A 12382-nucleotide genomic window follows, 5' to 3' on the forward strand; every position below is an offset into this window, starting at 1 on the left:
TTCTGTAACTTTACATAAAATTTCACATGTATTGTACAATGTCAGGGTGCATGGCTTTTTTATATGAAGGACAGCAATTACTTTTAGTATAAATAATCAGTAATGAACTTCAGGTTTTTATTTTCTTCTTTACAAATCCATCTAGACACTACTTCTCTTTATAGTATGATCTGCACATAAGCAGATTCAGAAAGAACCTGTCTGTTTCACACTGTAGTTTGATATTATGGTCCAGAGGGTGTTTTCATTAAGGTGTATCTCCTTTAGAAAAAGGTGTTCACTAGTTCCATTATGTATGACATACAGCCAATGTTAAATATTTTAGTAAGTCTATTCTGAGTGCTAAACATTCAGTCTGAAGTACATATGAGGGATTTGCTTTGTTATACAAAATAAGAGTTCTTATAAATTATCTTTGACTTCCTTATAATCTTTTGTTAAGTAATTTATGGTAGAGACAGCCAAATGTTTGATTCTAAACCAGAGAGATAGCACAATGAGTCTGTCACTGTTTTACCCAGTCGTTTTCAGAAGAGAGAGCAGATTGGCCTGAATCTGCCAGCCCTTTTCCCCCCCAGACTTTGAGCACTATTGCACTCGTCTCTGCAAGCACCAATCTCCTCCTTTTAAACCACTGATTTGCTGTGTTAGCTTCCTCCAGCTAAAGTAGTCATATGTTTTTTTGGCCCTAAGTTCATGCCACTAAATGAGAATAATAGATAGATAAATAGATTGTCTTCTGCTAAAACATGGGAATCCCTGATTTAAATATAAGTATCAGTTAGGTTTTAAGGAGAGAAGAAATGTGGTATCTTCTGAGGCTACGAAAACAATTTTAAGGTTTCAAAATGTAATTAGATTTCACGGACATCAATCAAGTCTCCCTTCTCTTGAGATAAGCTGGAACATCTCACAGAAAAAGAAAATCTGTGGGACTATCCTGTATGACCCTCAAATTTTCCTATATATTATTAAACTGGACAGTTTCATATAGTTATAAATAATTATCAGCAAATTTTAACTTACAAAATGCATCTACTCTTTCTCCAAGACTCAAAAAGCACCCAGTGCTTTTTGGAAAAGAATAAAATGTGATCTCATTTAATCCGCTAGGGCTAACATGTGGAGTTGTTACATTATCTCCATTTTCAGATAAAGCAACTAAGTTTTAGAGAAGTTAAATAATCCGGATAATACAGCTAATAAATCAGAATTTGAACCAGGATTTGTCTGATTCTAAAGCCTACAGTTTTTTCACAAGTCTGGGCTGTGGTATAGACAAAGATCAATAATAAAAACAAAAATTGGAAACTGTTTCAAAACTATGTTACATGATCAATAACTATAGTTATGCTGTCAAATGATGAGAAAAGCTCTATGACCACCTTACCCAAATCTACCCCATCCCTTCCAGTTGCAAATAGTTCGGAGTTCAAAGAAGCTGCATCTTTAAAAGTTGGGGACTCTTTCATCTGCCACCCTCCCTTTTTGTCCGAAACTAGCTAGCATCTTCTGCCTTAATTCCTGTTATGGAGAAGTAGCATACCAAGAAGGGAACAGTGGGATCAATGATCCCAAGTGCAGGCAATAAGGGGTATAATTTAAAAATAAACTGAGTAAGAGTTGATGTTTTTTTAATCACCTTGCCCAGGCAACTTGGAAAAATATTAGTAATAAAATACTTTCCTTTGTTGGAGTAGGGATAGAGGGGCATTCCCAACACAAACCCCAAACTTGGTTTACAACTGTTGGTGAAGGTAAACGTTGAGTATCAGTGTCAGGCTTGAGCTGGGGAGAAGGGGTAGAAAGGCAAGATGGGGCAGTTGGGAAACGCCAGGACCAGAATTCTGTTAGATCAGGGAATCTGATGTTGAAAATCTGAAAAACAACAACACAGAGTTTATATTTACAAGTGAATGCAAGTATTCTAAGTCCACGTGGAAAAGCTGAGTCTAACAAAGTAGTAAGGTATAGGAATCTAGGCTCACTCTTAGCGGACACAAGACCTTGGGACTGGGCACAAGGGGATTGTATTATGGAACTGAAAATCAAGCAGCAAGTATGGAGAAAGGCACCAGAACAAACTTTGATACAGAACCAGAGTCATTTCCCTGGCCAGGATCAGACTTACGGCCAGAGGATGCATGGGCCCCCCTCTAGAGAGTCAAGGGTAACCAAATACGGCAACTGCATCAAAGGATACAGAGATGTCCGCTGAGCTTTTAAATGCTAAAACAGGAATTAGATCCACAGAAATGCTCGAATTAGCAGGTTTGTTCTATCCATTCTTGAAAATGAATAGAATACACTTGGGGACACTCTTGGCATTAATGCAATTTGCAAATTGTTAGATACCTTGAGTTCTTCTGAAAATCTCCAAAGACAAATGGAAACACTGTGTTGACTTTGTAAGCTCCAAACTTCCATAAACACAATACTAATAAAAAGGGCTAGAAAAACCATTCAGATCGTGTACATTGTACTTAGTTTATATAAGTAGATTATTCTGCTTTAGTCTCCTGTTAACTACAGACTCTTATTAACTATAACTCCTTAACTGCTTTGTGGAAAAAAGTCTATACATTTTAAAAATAAGTACGGAATGCAGAAGTAAACAGTGATAAATATCCATGGTAGCAAGGTTTATATGTAAGGTGATCAGAGCTGAGTTTTGAGTGGGCATGTTAATATCCCAGAGAAACTGAGAGTCAGACAAACCCTTCTGGTTCAGAGGTCCTGGTGAAGACCACTTACGCTTTGCACTGATAGGCTAGCAGTTTGTAAATTGGATAAGGAGCTATATCAGACTTGAATCCCCTTCTTTAACCTCCTTGGTAAGAGCTGAAAGCAGATATTTCTCATAAAGTTACAAGGCTACAGAACTCTATGCCTCAAGAATTTTGATTTGTCTTGACATTTGACAATATGGAGCTACTAAAGCCAAGTGTTCACTGGACCTTCAGCCAGGCTTCAGAAAATGAAGTAGAATCTCAAGGATATCACTTCAGTGTGAATTGGATTTTGCAGAAAAAAAATAAAATGCTTCCTTTCCCTCTTGTTTTGTTTTAGGATAAAATAGCCTTTTAGAGTACATAGGTACTTAGGTTATTCTTGGAATCTTATAAATATGTATATATTATTTTACTCCATTTCTTGGCACTAAATGCCAGTTCCATTTAGTAAAGAGTGACTGGCTCATTTTTTCCCCAAGATTTACATATTTTCTGCTTTAATGATCAGTGCACACACTTTTGAAATTGAAAACTACTAACGGTTTATACTAGTTCTTTTTACTGGTTTCCGTCAACATGAGTGACATTTACTTTTGCTGTTATTTTACTGGAAATGAAGTAACAGTGTCTTCTAGTAAGGCTAGAAAAAAGGAATTTCTGAAGTAAAAATAATTATTCAATTCGTTTATTCACTCATTCAATAAACATTTTTGACTCACTTGATAACAGGGCATGATTCCCATAGAAGTCTACAAAATGTTATGGAAATTAGTATATATTTTTAGCACAATTTTAATGAGTAGAAAAGAACTAATTTATATGCTTTAGAAGGTAAAGTGAAAGTCACAAATAAGCATTCTGTTCTGATATCTTTTCTACTGGGGGGATTATATTGTCACTTTCAAAATACCATCATGCTGTAAAAATTATCTGTTGAAGGCTTTGCCTCATTTATGCTTTTGCCTTTGGCAAACACTTGAGCTGGAGTCAAGGGAGAAACAAGGAGAAGGATGGATCCTTTTAAATGTTCCGCTCATTCCATTCAGCTAAAGCTGCTGAATCCCAGCGCTGTCTTAAATACGCTACTTGGAGGTCTCATCTTTCCGCTTTTAACCACTTATTTAACCTCTCTGCTTCAGTTTCGCCATCTGTAAATAAAGAGACTAATTTTACCTACCTTATAGTTATATTTTACGAGATTTTAAATGAAACACATGTATAATGCTTATTACTGTGTCTGGTCCATGGTAGTGAATATAAATGTTAACTATCATTTCTCAGATAGATCTTTCTGGGCATATACAGTGAATGGGTGTGTGTTTTATATGCATATGCTTGTATGTGCCTGTGTTTGTATGTACATAAATATCGTGTAGCCAGTGCTTATTAGAAATAGATAAAATGCTTGTTTGCTTGGGTTCATTCTTCCAGGTTGAGTTACATTGCATTCCTGTGAAGGAGGGGTAGGGAGAGAGATGGAAAAGTAGGTGGCAAGAAAGATAACTCCCTGAAATGCATTATTTGTATCATCTTCACTAGGTCCTCAAGGATTCTCATTCTGGAAGATGGGTCCATAGTCTGTCTTCATAGATTATTTTTATCTGAATAGCCTGAGTTACAATATGGAATTTATGAAGATGACAGTGTTTTTCTAAGTCATATTGACTCATGCAATGTCTATGACCAACATTATGAAACTGAACCTAAAATGTTTATTTTTTTATATTCTAATGTGATGTCTTAAGTTATTTTCCTTTTATATTCAGAGAACTTTTTCTTTTAGTTTTGGGGCAAATTCTGAAACAGTTAGAAGGCTAAGATAATTTGAATTGCCAAGCAGAAATAAAAATTGATGAAGTGTCTTACTGAATTTATCAAGCAAAGTGTTCTGGGGTTGTTGTTTTTATCCCTATTGATTTTTAATTTTCTAGAGAGTGGTGGCAACTGCTAAGAGATTGATCTTTTTGATCTTTTTTTTTTTTTTCTGGTGAGGAAGATTGGCCCTGAGCTAACATCTGTTGCCAATCTTCCTCTTTTTGCTTGAGGAAGAGTGGCCCTGAGATAACATCTGTGCCCATCTTCCTCTATTTTGTATGTGGAACATCGCCACAGCATGGCTTGATGAGTGGTGTAGGTCTGCACCCAGGATTTGACCCTGTGAAACCAGGGCCACCAAAGCGGAGCCCACCGAACTTAACCACTGTGCCACCGGGCCAGCCCCTGATGTTTCTGATTTTTATAATACCAAGTGTTATGGACTGAATGTTTGTGTCCTCCCAAAATTTATTTGTTGAAGCCCCAACCCCCAATGTGGTGGTATTTAGAGGTAGGGCCTTTGGAAGGGTAACTAGGTTAGATGAGATTATTAGGAAGGGGCCCCATCATGGAGTCAGTATCCTTATAGGAAGAGGAAGAGACCAGAGTTCTCTCTCTGCCATGTGAGGACACAGGGAGAAGGTGGTCATTTGCAAACCAGGAAGGGAGTTTTCACTGTTGAACTGAATCACCCGGCACCTAGACCTTGGATTTCCCAGCCTCCACAACTGTGAGAAAGAAATTCCTGTTTTTTAAGTCACCAGGTCTATGGTAGTTTGTTATAGCAGCTTGAATGGAATAAGACACCAAGGAAATGTATTTCAAATCTAAAAACAGTCTGGAAATTTATGATATAAGTTTCTAGCAAGTTTTCTTATTATATTAGGCCCATGTTGCTAGAATTTCCTGTATCTATAAGAATAAATGTTACCCCATGATTCACCAGCCGTATGGAGTTTATGTCATTACACAATGTCTCTCTTCTGTGTATCAATAAAGTGTAAAGAAGTTAAGTTATGAGCTCTAACTGCATGATTGCCCTTGTCACTAACACCTTTATCAGAACAGTACGAGAAACTACCTTTTTAGTTTGTGTACATTTTGCAATTTTAAGTTTTACTACCTAGTTAATTACTTACTCCAATATGTTTATTAAAAAATTCGCTTAAAAATATCAACTTTCCTTCATAAAGAATTATTATCATTAAATAATCATCTCTGTTACCTTGAGGTCATTTAGCAGAGGATTTCTGGAAAGCCTTAAAATGGGAATATATCAGTTATACTCCCATCAAGGTTCATAATACCCGGGGATTGGATGAGTTTACCAAAATGGAAATTGATCTTCTAGACAAGACAGATACCTTTCAGTTGACTGACAGGATAGCATCAATGCAATCTGCAAATCTTATTGAATTGGATTATTTCTATTACCTCTTTCACCAAACCTTTAATTAATGCTGTTATGTAGCAGAAATGCTGTACATAATTCTCTCGCTATTTACCACTTAAAGTGCAAATTCTTTAAAGCAAAATGGAACTAAAGTGTTGAAATTCATGTTTACTAAATACAAACTGTGTTCCAGACACAGTGCTAGATGCCTTAACTGTGATATCTTACTTATTTTCTAGAAGAACCCTGTGGGATAGGTGTTATTATGTGCCTTTTGAAGATGAGTTTAGTAAGTGACACACGTTATTCGAATTTAGTTCTGATTCAGCTAAAAGCTCATATTTTAAAAACAATGGTTAAAATCATTCATCTATCAGGTAGCTAGTGTTCCTAATTAGTTAAATGCAGGACTAGGACCAAGATTGTTCTAGCATTTACATATGTATGTTGCATAAATTGGTATCCTCTATCCAGCACCTTTGACAATCACCAGGCAAATTTCATGCCTTTAAAATGAGAACAACGGTATGTCACAGGGCTGTTCAGACGGTGAAAAGAGCTAATAGCCAAAGACTTTTATTATGAACACGAGGCCCTTGACGTAATAGTTGGAGAATGAGTTTGAATTTTTAAATTGCAATTTGAATTTTAGCCTAGAGTTAAGAATATAACTAGGTCTCCTTTTTTAAGGCATTCAACAAATCTGCACTGTTTTTTAATATGTGTGGGACTTCATAAAGATTTGTTCTCTTTGGCTCCAGGAAGCTAGAGAGGATCTTTATGCAGAAGTCATAAGAATAATTTCAGCCCAGTAGAAGATGCTTATGAAAGTCAGTGTTCCCAACAATGAAATAGATTGGCTGAAGCCATATACTCAGGTCACCAGAGTGATTCAAACACTAGCTACAATCTTTTGATGGGGCAGGTAGAAGAAATTCTCAAAAGGTCCCTTGATTCTATGAGATCCTAAGATTCTAAATACTCAATGTTGAAACTGTATGTAGTTGGCTAGGAAAATGTTCCTAAAGTGCAAATCAACCCAGTTGACTCCCTATAAATAGGTTATTCATATATATGGCAAGTTTAAAATGATTTGGCTTTATTTATTTTTGTAAACATCTTTTAATGTGTAAAAATAAGAATTTAACTTTGTTATCTTAAATTCAAGTTAAAATGATTCTAAATGTTTATACATTTTGATGCATTTTTCAACCTTTGAAACAATTAACATGGCTTTGAATAAGCTGGAAAACTGTAAGAAATCAGCTGACGCAAAATTCTTGTTAGACTACTGATCCACTTCTGTGTGTGTGTGTGTGTGTACACGCGTGCACCCATGTGTTGGAATTTATGAAAGCTGCGTATTAAGATAATGTTGTTCTTAAGATAGTCCAAAGCAATATGTTTTAATTTCGTATTTTCCTTTGATAGTCAAAGTTTGATATTATATAGATTTTTTTATGCTGTCATAAAAAGAAAACTTTTTGCCTATCCTTTTTCCGCTTACCAAATTCCGTTACTAATGTCATTGCCTCATAAACAATAGGGCATATTTTGGCCCTCTGATAAAAGGTCTTCTGATTGTAAGGGACAGGCCAGATGAGGACTGTTGAAGTTGCTTATGACAGTGCAATGACAGTTAAGTGTAGGGGAAAGGATATTGGATATCAAGTCTGAAAACCTGATTTTAATTGTCTCTGTCACTTAACTAAGTCACAGAACCTATCTGTGCTTCTGCTTCTATAAAATGGGAACAATATTATTGGTCTCACATTTTTGTTACAGTTTACACATAAAATGTGCTCAGCAAATTATTGTTGGGAATTTTTTCTACTCATAATTCTGAATAATAACAATATCTGTGGAAAATAGACTGTGAATTAATGAACAGTACAAGCAGTTGTCTCCATCTGGAGTCATTCATGTGAAAGAAGACCAAGGCCAGAGAGATTGTCTTGGGGAATTTGCAATGAAGGGAGGGAAGGAGATGGTTTTAGTCTATTCAGTCTTCTATAACAAAAAAACCATAGATTGGGTGGCGTACAAACAACAAAAATTTATTTCTCACAGTTCTATAGGCTGGGAAATCCAAGATCAAGGCATAGGCAGGTTTGGTGTCTAGTGAAGGTCCACTTCCTGGTTCATAGATGGCTGTCTTCCTGCTGTGTCCTCACATGGTAGAAGGGACAAAGGAGCTCTTTTATAAGGACACTAATCTCATTCATGAGGGCAGAGCCCTCATGACTTAATCACTTTCCAATTTGGATGTGGTCCCACATCCAAATACCATCATATTCGAAATTAGTTTTCTACATATGAGTTCAATCTATAGTAGGGACTAATATTTGTTGAATGCCTAATATATGCCAGGTACCATGCTAAATTCTTTATATATGTTTATTCATTTATTTTATCTTCAACAAATAATTATTGATCACCTGCTGTGTTCTAAGTACTAAGCTGGGCATTGGGGCATAATGGTAAATAAGACAGGCATGGTTCATATTTTTAAGTGCTTATAATTGAGCATTGGGAATGGACTTTAAACAAATTATTGCATAGTCAGTTAATGAATAGTAATTAAAATTATGATTATAACTAGAAAGGTATAAAGTTATCTCATTTAATCTTTTCAGCAACTTTGTAAAATAGATGTTATCTCCCTTTCACAGAAGAAGAAAATGAGACTTAAAAAGGTTAAACAACTTCTTTGAGGTCACAAAGCTAAAAGGTCGTGGATTTTGCATTGCTCAGACTTTTTCCATCCCAGAAGGCTACTCTGGGAGGTCTCAAGACCAAATGATTTTAGGAAGGTCCACAACTTTGCTGACTGCTTTCACCATTTATACCTTGAAGAAAAGTTTCTTGAGCACATACCATGTGTCAGGCACCACACCAAGTACTGAGAAAAGTAGACAAGATGTCTGCCTTCTTGGAGTTTACAGTCTAATGAGGAAGACAGTGATTAATCAACACTCACAAAAATCTGTAATTATAAACTGCAATGACTAAGAAAAATTACATGGTATTATGAAAGCATAAAATAGAAACATTTGATTTAGTATGGGAGTCCAGGAGGGCACCCCTGAGGAAGTGACCTTTAAATTAAGATTTAAAGGATGAGTAGGAGTTAACCAGGTAGAGGAGATGTTGAGAGGACAGTATTCTAAGCGGTGGAATCAGGGTATGTAAGGCTCTGAGTCAGAAAGGAACACGATGAAATTGGAACAACTAAATGAACATCCGTGTGGTGAAACTTAAAGGAGAAAAGTAGCACAAGATAAAGATACAGAGAGAGGTAGGAGCTAGAAGCTATAGGGATTTTAGCCATTTCAAGGATTTTGGTCTTAATCATAGGAGCAAAGTGAAGTCTTTGAGGGATTTTGAATAGAGGCACAAGGAGATTTGCTTTATTAAAATCGCTTTAACAGCAGTGTGGGGTATAGATTTGAGGGAAGTGGTTAGTGGACAAAAGTAGAACGTAAAGATATTATTCCCATAATTCAGACAAGAGATGGTGGTAGAATTACCTGGGCTGGCAAGATATGTAAAAGAGGCTTGATTCAATTTTGGAACCCTGAAGGAAGTGGTCAGTTTTGTCTACTTAGTAGAAATACTTCCATTCCATCATTCATGCAAATCACCTAATCACCTGACTATATTCTTGTTTTGGCATTATGTAGGCTTAACCAGAGTTGACTCAATAGACATATTTTGGCATCATATAACAATGACTTTGGTTTTGAAAGGTAATTTGCACATTATCTCTATTGACCTAGCTCTTGATAGATATGTTTATAATACAATTTGACCCAGTCGTAATTCTCTGCGTGTCTACTGTGCTAGCGCTGTGCTACCCCTGCAGGACTTAAAAAGGTAAGTAAGACATTGTCCTTGCCTTCAAAGTTAAATGACAGCAATCTAGACAGGATGATAGTGGAGAAAGTACGAATACAAATGACTGCAGCGTAAGAGATGTAAAAGCTGAGTTTTATTGGTAGTTCTAAAGGAAGCAAAGATGACATGCCACTGAAGGATTGGGGATACTTTCAAAAAAGATAGAGCATGAAAAATGGACCTGGAAACATGTGACAAATTTTACTCATGAAAGAGGGGTTGGGGAAGGCATATTTTCTAACCCTATTCTTAATCTGGGAGGATACAGTAGTAATTCCATAGATACCTGGGGCTAGCAGGCTTTATGAGGTTAGATTATCTTCCTTAAAAACAAATTCTTTTTTGTATATTCTTTTTAAAAAAAAATATTTTATTGAGATCATATTGGCTTGCCACATTGTGTAAATCTCAGGTGTATTATTATATATCAGCTTCTGTATAGACTGCATCATGTTCACCACCAGCAGTCTAGTTTTCATCAGTCACCATACATAGGTGCCCCTTGACCCCTGAAAACAAATTCCTAATGAAATATTTCTACTTGATTTGCTAATTGGGCTGCACTATTCACTTTTTTTTTTTTAAAGACTTTATTTTTTTAGAGTAGTTTTAGGTTCACAATAAAATTGAGAGGAAGGTACAGAGATTTCCATATGCCCCTGTCCCCATAGCCTTCCCCATTATCAACATTACTCATCAGAATGGTACATTTTCACCAAAGATGAACCTACATGACACATCATTAATAACTCACAGCCCATAGTTTACCTTAGGGTTCACTATTGTATTGGGCAAATGTATAATGACATATATCATCATTATAATATCATACAGAGTATTTTCACTGCCCTAAAAATCTACTATGCTCCACCTATTCACCCCCCTCCTCCACTAGTCACTGGCAACCACTGGTCTTTTTATTGTCTCTATAGTGTCATCTTTTCCAGAATGTCATGTAGTTGGAATCATACAGTATGTAGCCTTTTTAGATTGGTTTCTTTCACTTAGTAATAAGCATTGAAGTCTCCATGTTTTGTTGTGGCTTGATAACTCATTTGTTTTTACTGCTAAATAATATTTCATTGTCTGGATATACCACAATTTATTTATCCATTCACCTACTGAAGGACATCTTGGTTGCTTCCAAGTTTTGGCAATTATGAATAAAGCTGCTATAAACATCTGTGTGTAGGTTTTGTGTGGACATAAATTTTCAACTCCAAGGAGCGCAATTGCTGGATCGATCATGTTTTAAGAGTATGTTTAGTTGTGTGAGAAACCACCTGAATGTCTTCCAAAGAGGCTGTACCATTTTGCATTCCCACCATCAATGAACGAGAGTTTCTGTTGTGCAACATCCTCACCAGCATTTGGTGATCTGGATTTTGGTCATTCTAGTAGAATCTCATTGTTATTTTAATTTGCATTTCCCTGTTGACACGTGATGTGAAACATCTTTTCATTTGCTTATTTGCCATCTGTATACCTTCTGTGGTGAGGTGTCTATCAAGGTCTTTGGCCCATTGTTTAATTGGATTGTTTGTTTTCTTATTGTTGAGTTTTAAGAGTTCTTTAAATATTTTAGATAACAGTCCTTTAACAGATGTGTCTTTTTAAAATATTTTCTCCCAGTTCTGTGGGTTGTCTTCTAATTCTCTTAATACTACCTTTCACAGAGCAGAAGTTTTTAATTTTAATGAAGTCCAGTTTATCAATTCTTTCTTTCATAGATTGCATCTTTCTTATTGTATCTAAAAAGGCATCGCCGTATCCAAGGTCATCTAGATTTTCTCCTTTGTTGTCTTCTAGGAGTTTTATAGTTTTCTATTTTACATTTAGGTGTGTGATCCATTTAAGAGTTAATTTTTGTGAAAGGTGTAAGGTCTATGTCTAGATTCATTTTTTTTTGCAAGTGGATGTCCAGTTGTTCCAGCACCATTTGCTGATGAGATTATCTTTGCTCCGTTGTATTGTCTTTACTCTGTTGTCAAAGATCAGTTGACTATATTTATGAGGTTCTATTTCTGGGATCTCTATTCTGTTCCACTGATCTATTTGTCTATTCTTTTGCCAATACCACACTGTCTTGATTATTGTAGCTATATAGTAAATCTTGAAACTCTTCACTTTTGTGACATCAACTAACATTATTTAGCACTCATCATGTGTTTGCTGACAATATATCAGACATTCACTGTTACTGGGGACATGTTTAAAGTTCTGTTAAATCAGGAATCCCTGGATAACTTTTCTTGAAAATAATAGACTCAATAATTATTTTATAAAGAATGGATGGATGGATTTTAGGTAGAGCAATAACTCTGAGTATAAACACTGTGGTAGGAGGTACAGAAAGTTTGTAAAGAAGATTGGCTTATTCATTTTGATGGAACATAGAGTACATTAGAGTGATAGTGGTGGATGAAAGCGGGAAATTGGAGCTCTGTTATTGAAGATCTCACAAGGCAGACTACTGTACAGCAGAAAGAAATTTTCAGTGGCCCACGTCTAACTTGAGGATCTAGAAAGAAATTTTGACTGAGCA

The 12382-nt window shown here is 35.9% G+C and overlaps 1 protein-coding gene across 1 annotated transcript in view; it reads left to right on the top strand.

The window, feature by feature from the left end:
* The window catches only part of GUCY1A2 (guanylate cyclase 1 soluble subunit alpha 2), a 274966-nt gene that overhangs the window by 172318 nt on the left and 90266 nt on the right, over nucleotides 1-12382 (top strand). The window lies entirely within an intron of this gene.

This window comes from Diceros bicornis, chromosome 7 (genome assembly GCF_020826845.1).
Source record: "Diceros bicornis minor isolate mBicDic1 chromosome 7, mDicBic1.mat.cur, whole genome shotgun sequence".
Taxonomy (NCBI): Eukaryota; Metazoa; Chordata; class Mammalia; order Perissodactyla; family Rhinocerotidae; genus Diceros; species Diceros bicornis.